Below are 11,505 nucleotides of genomic sequence, written 5' to 3'. Positions count from 1 at the left end.
GTGTCGAAAGGTGCATCCATCAGATGCGAGCTACAAGATACGAGACACGAGATACCAGCTAGCAGCCACGAGATACTTATTTATGTGGGCTATCTCTGGCATCTCTTGGGAGCAGTCATCTCTTTTGTATCTCGACTTGTTAACATATCGAGTACGATTTTGATGTCTTGTGGCCTCCATCCTCCATCTCCCTGCTCAAATAGCAAATAGCAAACAGCAAACATCGAAAGGGCCCAGATACACTTAACAATTGCAGAAACATCTTCATCAAATGTGCCTCATTCTGCTGCCGCTGACAGCTGATGAGGGCGCTGCCCGCCCCTTTGCACCGCCCTAGTCCCCTCTCACTCCCACACAGCAGCTAGCTCACTCGCTCGCCTGGCGGAAACCACCTCGATACACGCAGATTGGATTCGAATTGACTTCAGGATGAATTAGGTTGACTGGTTCTATGGTTCTTTCTTTTTTATAAAATTAAGGGTGCCAAGAGGATAACTGTTAATATGGGGGTGCTGTCTGCAAAGAGTTTCCTCTGAATTAGGTGCTAGTTACTATGATATAACTAAAATTATACTAACTAAAACTAATTACTTTAAGATGGGAGTTTCATCCAAATTACTGGATAGTTAATATGAAGAAGGTAGCTTGATAAACACCAAATGCCTTGCTTTAAAAGGTAGCACTAAATACCAGCAGCGACTAAAATGCTTATAATTAATATCTTGTGCAGCAAATGTTTTTCCAGCGCGACCAAAGAAAACACTTTCAATCCAATTCCATTTCGCGCGCTCGTAAAAAAGAAAACACAGGATAAACATTTGCCCATAAAAATTGCATCGGCCAACAAGACAATTTTGTAAGCTGTTATTGTTTCGTGTTTTGTATATTTTTTCCACACTCATTTTCACTCTCGCCCATTTATTTTTTATATTTTCTTCAACGTGTTTAATTGCAGAAAAAAAATGAAGAAAATGAAACGAAAACAAAGAAAAAATCATAAAAGCAAAAAATAATACACACAAAAACAAGGTGAAAATATTGCGCAAAGCAAAAATAAAAAATCACTAAAATCACAAAAATAACAAAGAGGCTACAACACAAAAATCAAACAAATTCAAACAGGCAGCGAAAAGCAAAGGCAAAAAGCGATTTATGCAAAACACAGATAAGCCGAAAAGTACAGGAAAAAAAAACAAAGACGATTAGGCGATTTAACGCACGCAAAATAAAATCCAATAAAATGTGATTACGGCAGGGGGGAGGGAAAGGGACGGGGCGAATCGAACAGATGTTCGAACAACAAAAACATCAAAAATAACAGTGGCATGCAGTGACGTAGGCGGTGGAATTTCGGGGGTTTTGGGGTAAAACCAAAGACCTCAATTCATTGAAATGGGTGGGGGATGAAGAGGGGCATACTTAATTTATCAATATATGCTTATTGATTGCAACCCCCTCTCAATATCCTGCGGACGCCACTGTCGCTTCTCATTAAACTTCTTCTCGTGCGCGTTCTTGTTTATTTTGTTTGCTGCTCGTGCCAAGGAAAGAGATGGCTAGCTGCCAAGATATCCTTTGACAGGAAGAGAGCGAGGAAATCAAGGATTTCGGCCAACTAGTTTTTCGGCCTCACCTGCCTCTGCCACATGCCGCTGCTCAAATTTCGTTTTTTTCGCACTGCCTCCGCTTCTTTGAACATAAAATAATTATTATGACATGCACCGCCCCCCGAACCCCTAACTCCCTTGCCCCTGTGTCTGCTTCCGTCGCAGACGGCTGAAAAGAGAGGGCAGGTGGCGGAGCGACAGGGAGGGCGATATAGGCATTAAAAAGTGCAGAAAAAGGAACGAGAATCGAGGTACAGTAGCAAAGGTACTTCTTAGATACAGTATCTTAAACTAAGCAATTGTTTTTGATAATCGTCATCAGCGAAGCGAAAATAGCATTCAACCACTTCCTATAAATACCATGATCAATATTTCTATAAATATAAACAAAAGGCCAAGTATATGAAATACTTTCTGTAGATAATACTTTGTTTAGTGCGGCACCCAAAAAATATATTTTATACCGCCAACGCAAAAAGTGTTAAAAGTATTAATAGCATAAAAAATTAATATCACCAATGTATTTTGAGTGAGAAAGTGAGACAGGTACAGTGTGCACGAAGGAGACAGAGGACACAATCTGCTGCAGCTGCGAATATGACGAGTGTCTTTTGTGCGATTCATTCTGTAAAACAACTCTAGACTCTAGTGGCATCCCCTCCCCCGAAAACCACTTTTTTTAAACACACTCTGCGCATACAAATTCGAAAGAGTGGCGAGGGGTGAGGGGGGAGTGGACTGGGGCAAGCGGAAAACGGAAAGTAGCCGGCGGTAATTTTATTGAGAAATCCGAAAGGAAGAGGGCACAAGCCAAGAAGTACGAATGTTTGAGGAATGCAACGCCTGCCGCATAATAACAACAACAATGCCACTGCAAGTATCGGATACGAGTATCTCGGGATGGGGTATCTAAGTATCTTTCGGATGCATGTGCACAGTGGGCACAACAAAGTTGCTCCCACAAACGAAATAACAACAGCACAAGAATAGAAAAACAAGAAGTTACATGCTCTTATACGGCCAAACATGTTGCGCTGCTCCGCCTCTCAGTTGTTGCAACAGCTGTTCGAACACGTTGCGTAGTAGAGTGAGTATAAGAGAGCTGGTCCACAACATGTTCGAAGACAAGTGTTGGATTCGCTGTTATAAGGCGGAAACTGGTTGTGGGAAGTGGTAGTGGCAGTGGAAGTGGAGGGGGAGGTGCACGCAAAGATGAATGACTGGGACAGCAAAACACGATCATTCATGATCGGTGGTGAAATAGAGTCAGATATTTGTGCAATTCGACTGTTTATTTCATTGTTTATTGTCAATACTTCCTTTACCCAAACTCCGTTTAAACATTATAAACATTTAAGGACCCAAAACACTCACGCACCTATCAAAAGTTCATCAATGAGCTAAATTTCCATTCAGTAAAATGCGAAAACAAAGTTGTGGAAAAGTACTACCGGTGCTTCCTAATGGTTTATTGCCCGATTAATTTGTGTGGCTAAGTAAACATTTCGATTTCCCTCCCAAAGGAACGACGCATTCGAAACAAACAATTACGCATTCTGCCCATTTTTGCCGCCTCAAGTTTTGGCTTTTCCCGATGGAAGTCCATCCCAACCATCCCATCCATCAGCTGCTCAAATTCAGGCTCTGCATCCCGATCCCTTTTTCGCATCGCAGGACCCAACTCCTTGCTGCTGGGCTGATAACTTTGGCAGAGCAACTGCGCCCTGTCCATGAATTCAATGTAAACCATTCAAATGAAATCCATTAGAGTTTATATTTCAGCCATAAAACGTTGGGCTCCTCGCCGGCAGTCGGTAGCTCCAGCTCCTATGGGCCATCCTGGCTGCTGCGCTCCTTCTCGCTCCCCCACACATGGCCCACTTTGAAACTATCCCTCTCTCGCTCCCTCTCTCTCTCTCTCGTTCCTGTGCCCGCACACAATGGCCTCCTGCCTAGCCAATGCCATTTTGAAAAGCTTAGCCCAAAAATATTTGCATAAGATTCAAACTGCAGGCAAGAAACGTTTTAGAACCCCGCTCCCCCGCATTGCAGGCCAAAATAAAATGCAATTTAGTCGAAATGAAACAAAATAACTACACTAACCCACCCCCCACCCCGAAAGTTTTGTCCAAGTTTTCGGCAGTCAAATGTGGAGTTCATATTTGCGTTGGAATTACCCCAGCCCCATTCCATCCCCGCTGCCTAATTGTATGAAAATACTTGGATCCTTGGCTTTCTGGTCCTGGTCCAAATGGGAATTTAAGCCCGGCAGGAGCACACACAGCTCCCAACGCGGCCCAAAACTAAATGAAAACGAAAACGGAGGCAAGGAAGTCAAGGTGCCGCTGGATTCCTTGACTTTTCACTCGCAGAGTGGAAAATGGAGGAGGTCTATATGTGGAAAGTAACCTTTGAAAATAATCTTAAATTAAATGAAATTCCTTTATGGCTCTTCTTAATATTAATTCATTATAACTAGAATTTAACTTGCTGCATCTTTACATCATTAAAAGTAGACATCTCTTTCGTGATGATTTTTTGCAGGATCTTGGCGAGAAGAAAGTGAGAAATGGAGAGAGCAGAGTGTTCCAGGGATTAGGAGAATGTCACTGTGGCTAAAATCGTAGAATTGTGACGTCAACCGAGTATTGACTGGACAGAAACGAGTCGGGAAATTGGCTGGCCGGGCTGAAGTGGAGGATGGGATAGTTGGGTGGGTGGTTGGTCAGGAGATTTGCTTCTGCAGCAGCTCCCAGTGCAGCCGAGCATTTGACAGTCCTGGCATATGCAAAATTTACATTCGAATTAAATATTTGGCACCCTTTACTACGTACATACATATATATGTACATACGAACATATATACATATCCCATATCCATAGCCCACTCCCAGCCGCAACCACAAGAGTCGGACATCTCTGGATACCCGGCTGTCGGGTGTTCCACCCACTCTGCAGTTTCGGCAGATTAACTTTATCCCTTTTCATGGGCTTCTGCTACCCTCTTGAGGTCGCATTTCGGTTGGGGTTACTTGGAACAATGGAGAGTAGATAGAGGAGATAATGCGATAATAGGTATTAAAGCAAGCACATTTATGCTATTCCATATTCTTTTTTTTTTTTTTTATTTTACAGGATATCCTACAGCCTGTACCTTCCAATTCTGACTTGCTTCTAATTCTGAAAGCACAAAGTTGCAAGTGCCTTCTTCTGAAGCTCCCCCGCCTTCCCACCCATTTTTCCTTTAATTTTCCGGTTTCCTTTCATCTTGCATGGTTTTTAATTAAATCAAAATATGTTGCACCAGCAAACTGCATGTCCAAATGACCGAAAGAGGCAATAGCAGTGGGCGTGGTCACTCCGATCGGAGCAACAGCAATGGCGATTGCCAGCTGGGTCCAGTTGCCAGACTCTGATTGCCATCCAGAGAATCCAGCACTCGGGTCAGAAAGAGGCAGCATCTGCGGATGACCAGGGCTTTTTGGGTCAGGTTACAAAACCCGTTTCCATGGGCTCTCTGTTCTAGGTGCGAGATTCTCGATTCAGGTCTCCCTTCTTCCTCACTCGCTCACGCTCGTCTGTGATTGGAAGAGTCGGAAAGTGAGATGCCGCGCTACCTGCCATTCGCCTTGTCCGCTGTCCGTTGTCCGCTGTCCGTTCAACAGAGATATGTGGCCCACAGAGTCATCAAGTCGCAACCGCATCATTAATAAGCCTCCGAGTTGGCAGGGTTAGGGGTAGGTCCTTAACAAACAGAAGGGGTAGATCCAAGCCAAGTAAACGGACGTCCTAATGGTTAACACGTCGTGGCTAATGAGGCGCAACCGAGGGAATTTAGATGGTACAGTGGAAGTGGAAGCAGTCGGGGTGATTAATCTGTGGGAATTCGTGGATTCTCAGGGAATTGTTTGTTTTGCCATGAAAATAGTTTTATAATTGTGATTCCAAGTTTTTCATTGCAAGGAACTTCACTGTTCTATAGTAATCTCCAGACCAGTTATCCAGAACTTTTCCAAAATAATCCCATATATTTCTGAACTCCAGCTGCAGTTTTTTTTTGAGTAGAAAGAGGAGAAAACTTCAAAGAAGAGTTCAATTTTCGAGCCCACTCAGCGTAATAGCAGCGCAGATAATTCCCCTCTTTTTCCTCCAGGGACAGAAACACTTGTCGGCTGAGATTCGAGAATCGAGAATCGAGAATCGAGAATCTCGAGTCGGAGAAACACACAGAGAAATCACAGGGAATTCAATTGCACTCGAGGGAGCTGGCACCGAAAATAGAAAAGTAATAACAAGGAACTTATGCTAATAGCGCGTTCCAAAGAGCCAAAAGAAAACAAACAACCGACAACAACAGGCGGCAGACAATTCATAAAAAGATGTACTTGGGGAAAAGCGGGAAAAGCGGGGAAGCGGGGAAATGCGGGGTGAAAGGCGGGCGGGAAGGGAAGCAAAGAGGCCGCGACCTCGGGGTGCAATAAAAATTAGAGTGCGCAGGCGCAGCCGGAACAGGAGTCTCGGAAAATCCGAGGGGGGAAAGTGGAGGCGAGTGGAGTGGAGCGGAGGAGGAGGAGGCTGCGGGAGTGGGGGAACCTTTTAGGCACCATCATCAGTCACTGGGTGTGCAGCACCCAAAAAGGTGGCAATAGATCTTTTTAGCCCTGCGGTTTCAAGGGGCGGTCTTCATAAATCATCTGCTAATTGACTGGATATCTTAGTGGTATTCCCGGGAAATAACTTAAAGACTCCACTAAAGATGATCTAAACCAGCGAAGGATGGGATGAGTGGCTGCTGGAGCAGCGTGGGTAATAGTTGACATAGGTTAAGTAATGAGTAGGGAGTATTTTAAGAGTACTTAAACAAGATCAAAGTTAAATTAAGTTAGTGGCGTAGTAAACAAGCTTCTTGAGCTGCCATAATTAAGCAATCCGTCTTCGCTGGCCAGATCGTTGGCCAGATGACCTCTCAACCCGAATTGGGCTGGCCAAGGGGTGAGTTATCACGCCCACTCCCAGTGATTTCCTTCAAATATCTCTGCCAGTGCGATGCATAAACAAAATCCGGATTCGGCCAGCTGCGAGTGATGGTGCAGGTGAATTCTTCTAAATCACCCTGTCCACTGCCGACCCTCCACTTTGCAGATGAGCTCCGTAGGGAGCTGGGCAATTTATTACCTGCCATTTACCGTTCCTCATTATTAATTGCAAGGCAATTAATCAGTTTTACTTGCGTTCAACGAGGCGTATACGCAACCCGCTCCACTTCCCCCCCTGCAGCACTGAAAATTTGAATGAATTCCAATGCAAATTGCCGGAGTAAACAAACATTCTTGGGGAAAATGGCGGGAATGACTTTAAGACACAGAAAGCGACGCAGTGTGAAATCGGAAATTGGTGTCTCCGCCACGTGTCCCCGTCCTGGTTTTCCTCCCAATCTCGGGCTGCATGTTTGTCCGCAGGACGTGGCAATAAAATGCATCGACAGCTCCCTCGTTCCCGCGTTTTATGCTATATATTTCCATTCGATTTCCAAGTTTCAGCTGCATAAGTACAACTACAGCCCAAAAAACCCCCCAGCCACCAAGGCCGCTGTCCCTTACTCAATAAAACTTTTTGATTTCCGCTCGAATAGACGAAACTTTTTAATGCGGATGTTCTGCCAGCAGCAGCAGCAGCAGAAAAGCGGAACCGAGCGGAATAAAAAGTGGGAGACGAAATCGAAATCAAATCAAACCAAATTGAATCGAATCGAATCAAATCCAAGGCAAAACAAAGGAAAAAAGAAAGAAAAAGCTGAAATTTAAATGCAGAATCGTTAGCAATGCGAGAAGACTAAACACCTGCCAAATCGCCCTCAGTTCCATTTTAATTCAATTGGATTACCTTTCACTCGCACGCCGCAGGGAAAAGGCTTTCCCTTTTTGGGGGACACTTTCCACCGCTGAGTGGCTGCCATCGCCATCGCCATCGCCATCGTATCCACCATCGCCATTCCAGACCATCGCATCGCGTGGGGCTTCTGTATCGTTTTTGCAAATTCGCGATTAATGCAGGAAAACCAAAAGCACCCACCACCTACCAAGCACCACCCACATCCCACCACCCATGCAGCTCCCACTTTCACTGCCTTTTTCCAATCACTCAAATGGCACAAGTATTTCAACACAAATAAATAACGACGAAGCAAAGTGAATGAATGAATGAATGGAACTGTGAATGAAATGAATGAGTGGTGGAGTGACTCATGTAAATACAATATAATACAGCATTTTATTGAAACATTTAAATGGTTGACTTAGTTGGAGCAAAAGCAGCTTCCACTGTGCCAACAATCTGGAGTAACTAAACTTTGGAAAGTAAAATAAATACCATTTACTTGTATCTTGCTTGGAAATAGATTCATTCACTCTCCAACTACATAAACTCATAAATTCATCTGGACACCACTCAGCCCACTCAAAGTGGCTCCACCGCAACGAAACCTTCGATTAACCCCGGCTTGGAGCAGAATAAGCACCGAAAGCGAGCCATTAACAACCTCAACTGCACTTAAGCCGGCAACCCGAGACCCCGACCAAGTGGGGAAGCTTCCAGCATCCACGGCTCAGCCGGAGAACAATGGAGGACGACCTGGCAGCGCTCGTGCCAACTCCTCGAGAGTTTCGCCGGCCAGAGCGGAGGAGGGGCAGCAGATGAAACCGAAACCCCAGCCGAAAGCGGAGACAAAGCCAAACAACGACGGGAGCAGGGGCACAATCACCGGAAGAAAAGCGGAGGAGGAGGGATGCAGCTGGAATCTGATAGGAACATCATCTCGAGCATATCCGGCAAGTGCAAGTGCGTGGAGCTGGATGGAGAAGGGCATGGGTATAGGGATGGGGATGGGGATGGAGATTACGACCATGATGATGTCGGGGAGGAAATAAGTGAAAGCGAGTGTTGCCGCTTCCAGCTGCGGGGTTAATAAGCGATTTAAGCGACGCGATAACGAGTTGTGGAGTACACAAAGTGCTCTTCTCCTCGACGCCCTCGTGCAACTCCACTTCTGGCACAAGCTCCTCGATGGGGATTAAGCTGATGCCAGGACACACTGCGAAAATATCTTGAGTCACTTGAGGGAAAATTAACCTTACAACTCTTACAAAACAAAATGAATCCATGAATGCTCATTATTTAATTATAACATTTAATTTAAGAGTACTCTTTCTGTATTTTTAATAAGATCTACAATAATTTTCTGCAAGTGAAAATCCTAAACCTCTTTTAACCTCCTGCCTTTGTATTGGCCCGCTAATGGACGTGACAAGGCATGTCCTGGCTGATCCTGCGACGTTCCTGATTAAGTGCAACTTTGACGTCGAACGATTTAATTGCTGGAACACCCAGGCAGCTGCCCCCGCTCCTCGTCGTCGATTCCTCCATTAATGAGCCATGGATTTGGCATTCATCCCTCGCCCACTTGCGGCAGCGGGGGAATCCTTCGAGGCGGGCCAGAGGCTCCTGGGCAGGCGCTGCGATTCGATCTCCGCCCGAGATCCATGTGCAAATTCGATCATTTCAATCTGCTTTCCATGTCCCCTGGCATCTGCCGTCCCCAGCAGCACGCGCATCCTTTTTGTAAACACCAGGACAAAGGACTCGGGATTCTCAGCACACACACATGTTGTCCCGACAGGAAGCGCACTGATTGAGGGGCAAATCTCGGCTGCTCACCCTCCGAAATCCTTGGGCCGGGGAACAGATGTTTTCGTCGAGGACGAGGACAGGATCGCGTGTGCCGCCAGCAAATCGGAAGTGCCTCCCCCGCCTCTCTCAGCTCGCCTTTATTCCCGATCCTGCTCCTCTTTGATCTCTGGAGGCATTTAACCTACGAAATAGTTTTGGTTTTCGGTACCGCAAGATTTATTATTATTGTTCTACATGCTGTTGTTCCCCGGAACCCGATTGTTTTGCATCCCAATTATGGCACACACGATTTGACCCCCGACAAGTTGGCTCGCAGGGGGGCTGGTGAGGAATGCGGGGTCGGGGGCACGAGGCATTTCCCCCTGAGTTTCGAAAAACTGAAATATTTCAATATTTTTAGCAATTAAAGAGAGTTTACACCAAATTAGTTTGCGAGTGCCCATAAAACCGTTTCCCATTTTGACTAGCCAGCAGATTCCTTCACCCCCCTCCCAGCTCACTGGCCAACGTGAATCCACTCCCTCCGTGCTCACTGACCTGTTAGGGTGCTGATAAGTTCCTGGCCAGGATCGTGCTCCTGCTCCTGCTCCTGCACCTTCGCCGACCTGCAACCATATCGAGTAATTAGATTTCGGAGCCAACCCATGCACTTTCTCTGTGTGCTTTGGCTTCGTGGCCAGGTAAACAGGTTTTTCGATGGGCGGGCAGGTCGGCAGGTGGGCAGGTGGGCAGGTGGGCAGGTGGGTGCACTTTCTAATTAGTGCACCGCAAAATATGAGCCTGACCACCATCAGATACTGCTGCTGCTATCCTGCCGCCTGGTCTCGTAAATCCCGGCCTGGCAGCCGGAGGTTCAATTAAATTTCGACTTGCGAATCAATAAACCAGCAACATTTTCAACACAATTCATTTAGCGCTCGGCAGGAGGAGGAGTAGGAGGAGCATGAGGATCAGGAGCAGATGTGTGCACCTGGAGGAAATCAGAGTGGCGAGGATACGAGGAGCGCGTGTGCAACTCGACACCGGAACAAGTGGCAGCTATGCCAAGGATGGGGATGAGGAGAAGCCAGAACCACAGTCGAACACCATAAGTGTCTTCCTCAATTGAAGGTGCTCATGTGCCAGTTCTCCTTAGCCCTGCTGCACGGTACTTGGCCAAATGAAGCACTGTGTGCTTAATGCGCAGCGAGGAAAACATTTGGCAGCAGTCAATTTGACGGGGTCAGAAGAAAGGAGCCCAGAGAAAGTAGCCAAAGGAGGGGAGCCAGTAGACACGCGCAACTGCTCCCTTGAAGGAGCAAGCAACCACAGAATCTCCAGCTCCTGTTTCACAAGTTGCCACAACAAGGAGCAGGGAAAAAGGAAGAAGGAGCGAGGAACAAGCAACACGGATCGGGGAACCACATGGACAATGAGCTCGACTTCCTGTGGATGGACGACGGAGGGCATCGGCGAATCGGCGCACTGCATTAATTGGTTCAGTGATTTTTTATGGCCAACTGGCAGCGTTTCAGAGGCTGGAATAAGAAAGCTGGAACGGGAATTACTCGAACCTAGAACCTCGAAGCCAGGACCTGTCGACCGCAGGCACAGGATAATCGAAGTATGGCGGTGGCCGTGGAAAGGGTGGAAGCGGAGGAAGGACAGGACTGCAGCCTGTCACATGTTTGTAACAAAGATGCAGCCGTGCTGATAAAGAGGAACGCCAAGGATGCGCCACAAAATATAGGTGCACTGCGACCAAAAGTGGGTAAAACAGTTGGTATACCCCAACTATTCAAACTACCTGCACTCCTTCGCCATTTGAGGAGTAAATACATGAGTGAAAGTCACTGATACTGCTAGAAATATACGTATATTTATAAAAGGAACCCCTTTTTTGTGGCAGTGCAGCTACCCTTGGCCCGAACCAGTCTCAGCTGCGGTGGAAAGCGGAGAAAGGAGCGGCTAACGAGCGGAAAACACGATATTACAAGCAGCCCATGCAGATAACTTGTGGCCCAGAAGAACCTCGAACGCAGGGCTCGCAGCCAGGACCGCTGGCACGCTCCTCGTCCTGCCAGATGAAGATGAGATGAGATGAGATGGCAGAGCAGAGCAGTGGAGTCGCTCGCAGTCGGCGACAAATCTCATTAAAACTGAATCGAAATGGTAATTCGAGTTGTTCACAAACAGAGCCGATGCAACTGCGATTCCGTTTGCGATTGAGTTG

The sequence above is a fragment of the Drosophila sechellia genome, chromosome 3L (assembly GCF_004382195.2).
Source record: "Drosophila sechellia strain sech25 chromosome 3L, ASM438219v1, whole genome shotgun sequence".
In the NCBI taxonomy this organism is placed as follows: domain Eukaryota; kingdom Metazoa; phylum Arthropoda; class Insecta; order Diptera; family Drosophilidae; genus Drosophila; species Drosophila sechellia.
Note: the sequence above shows the minus strand (reverse complement) of the source record.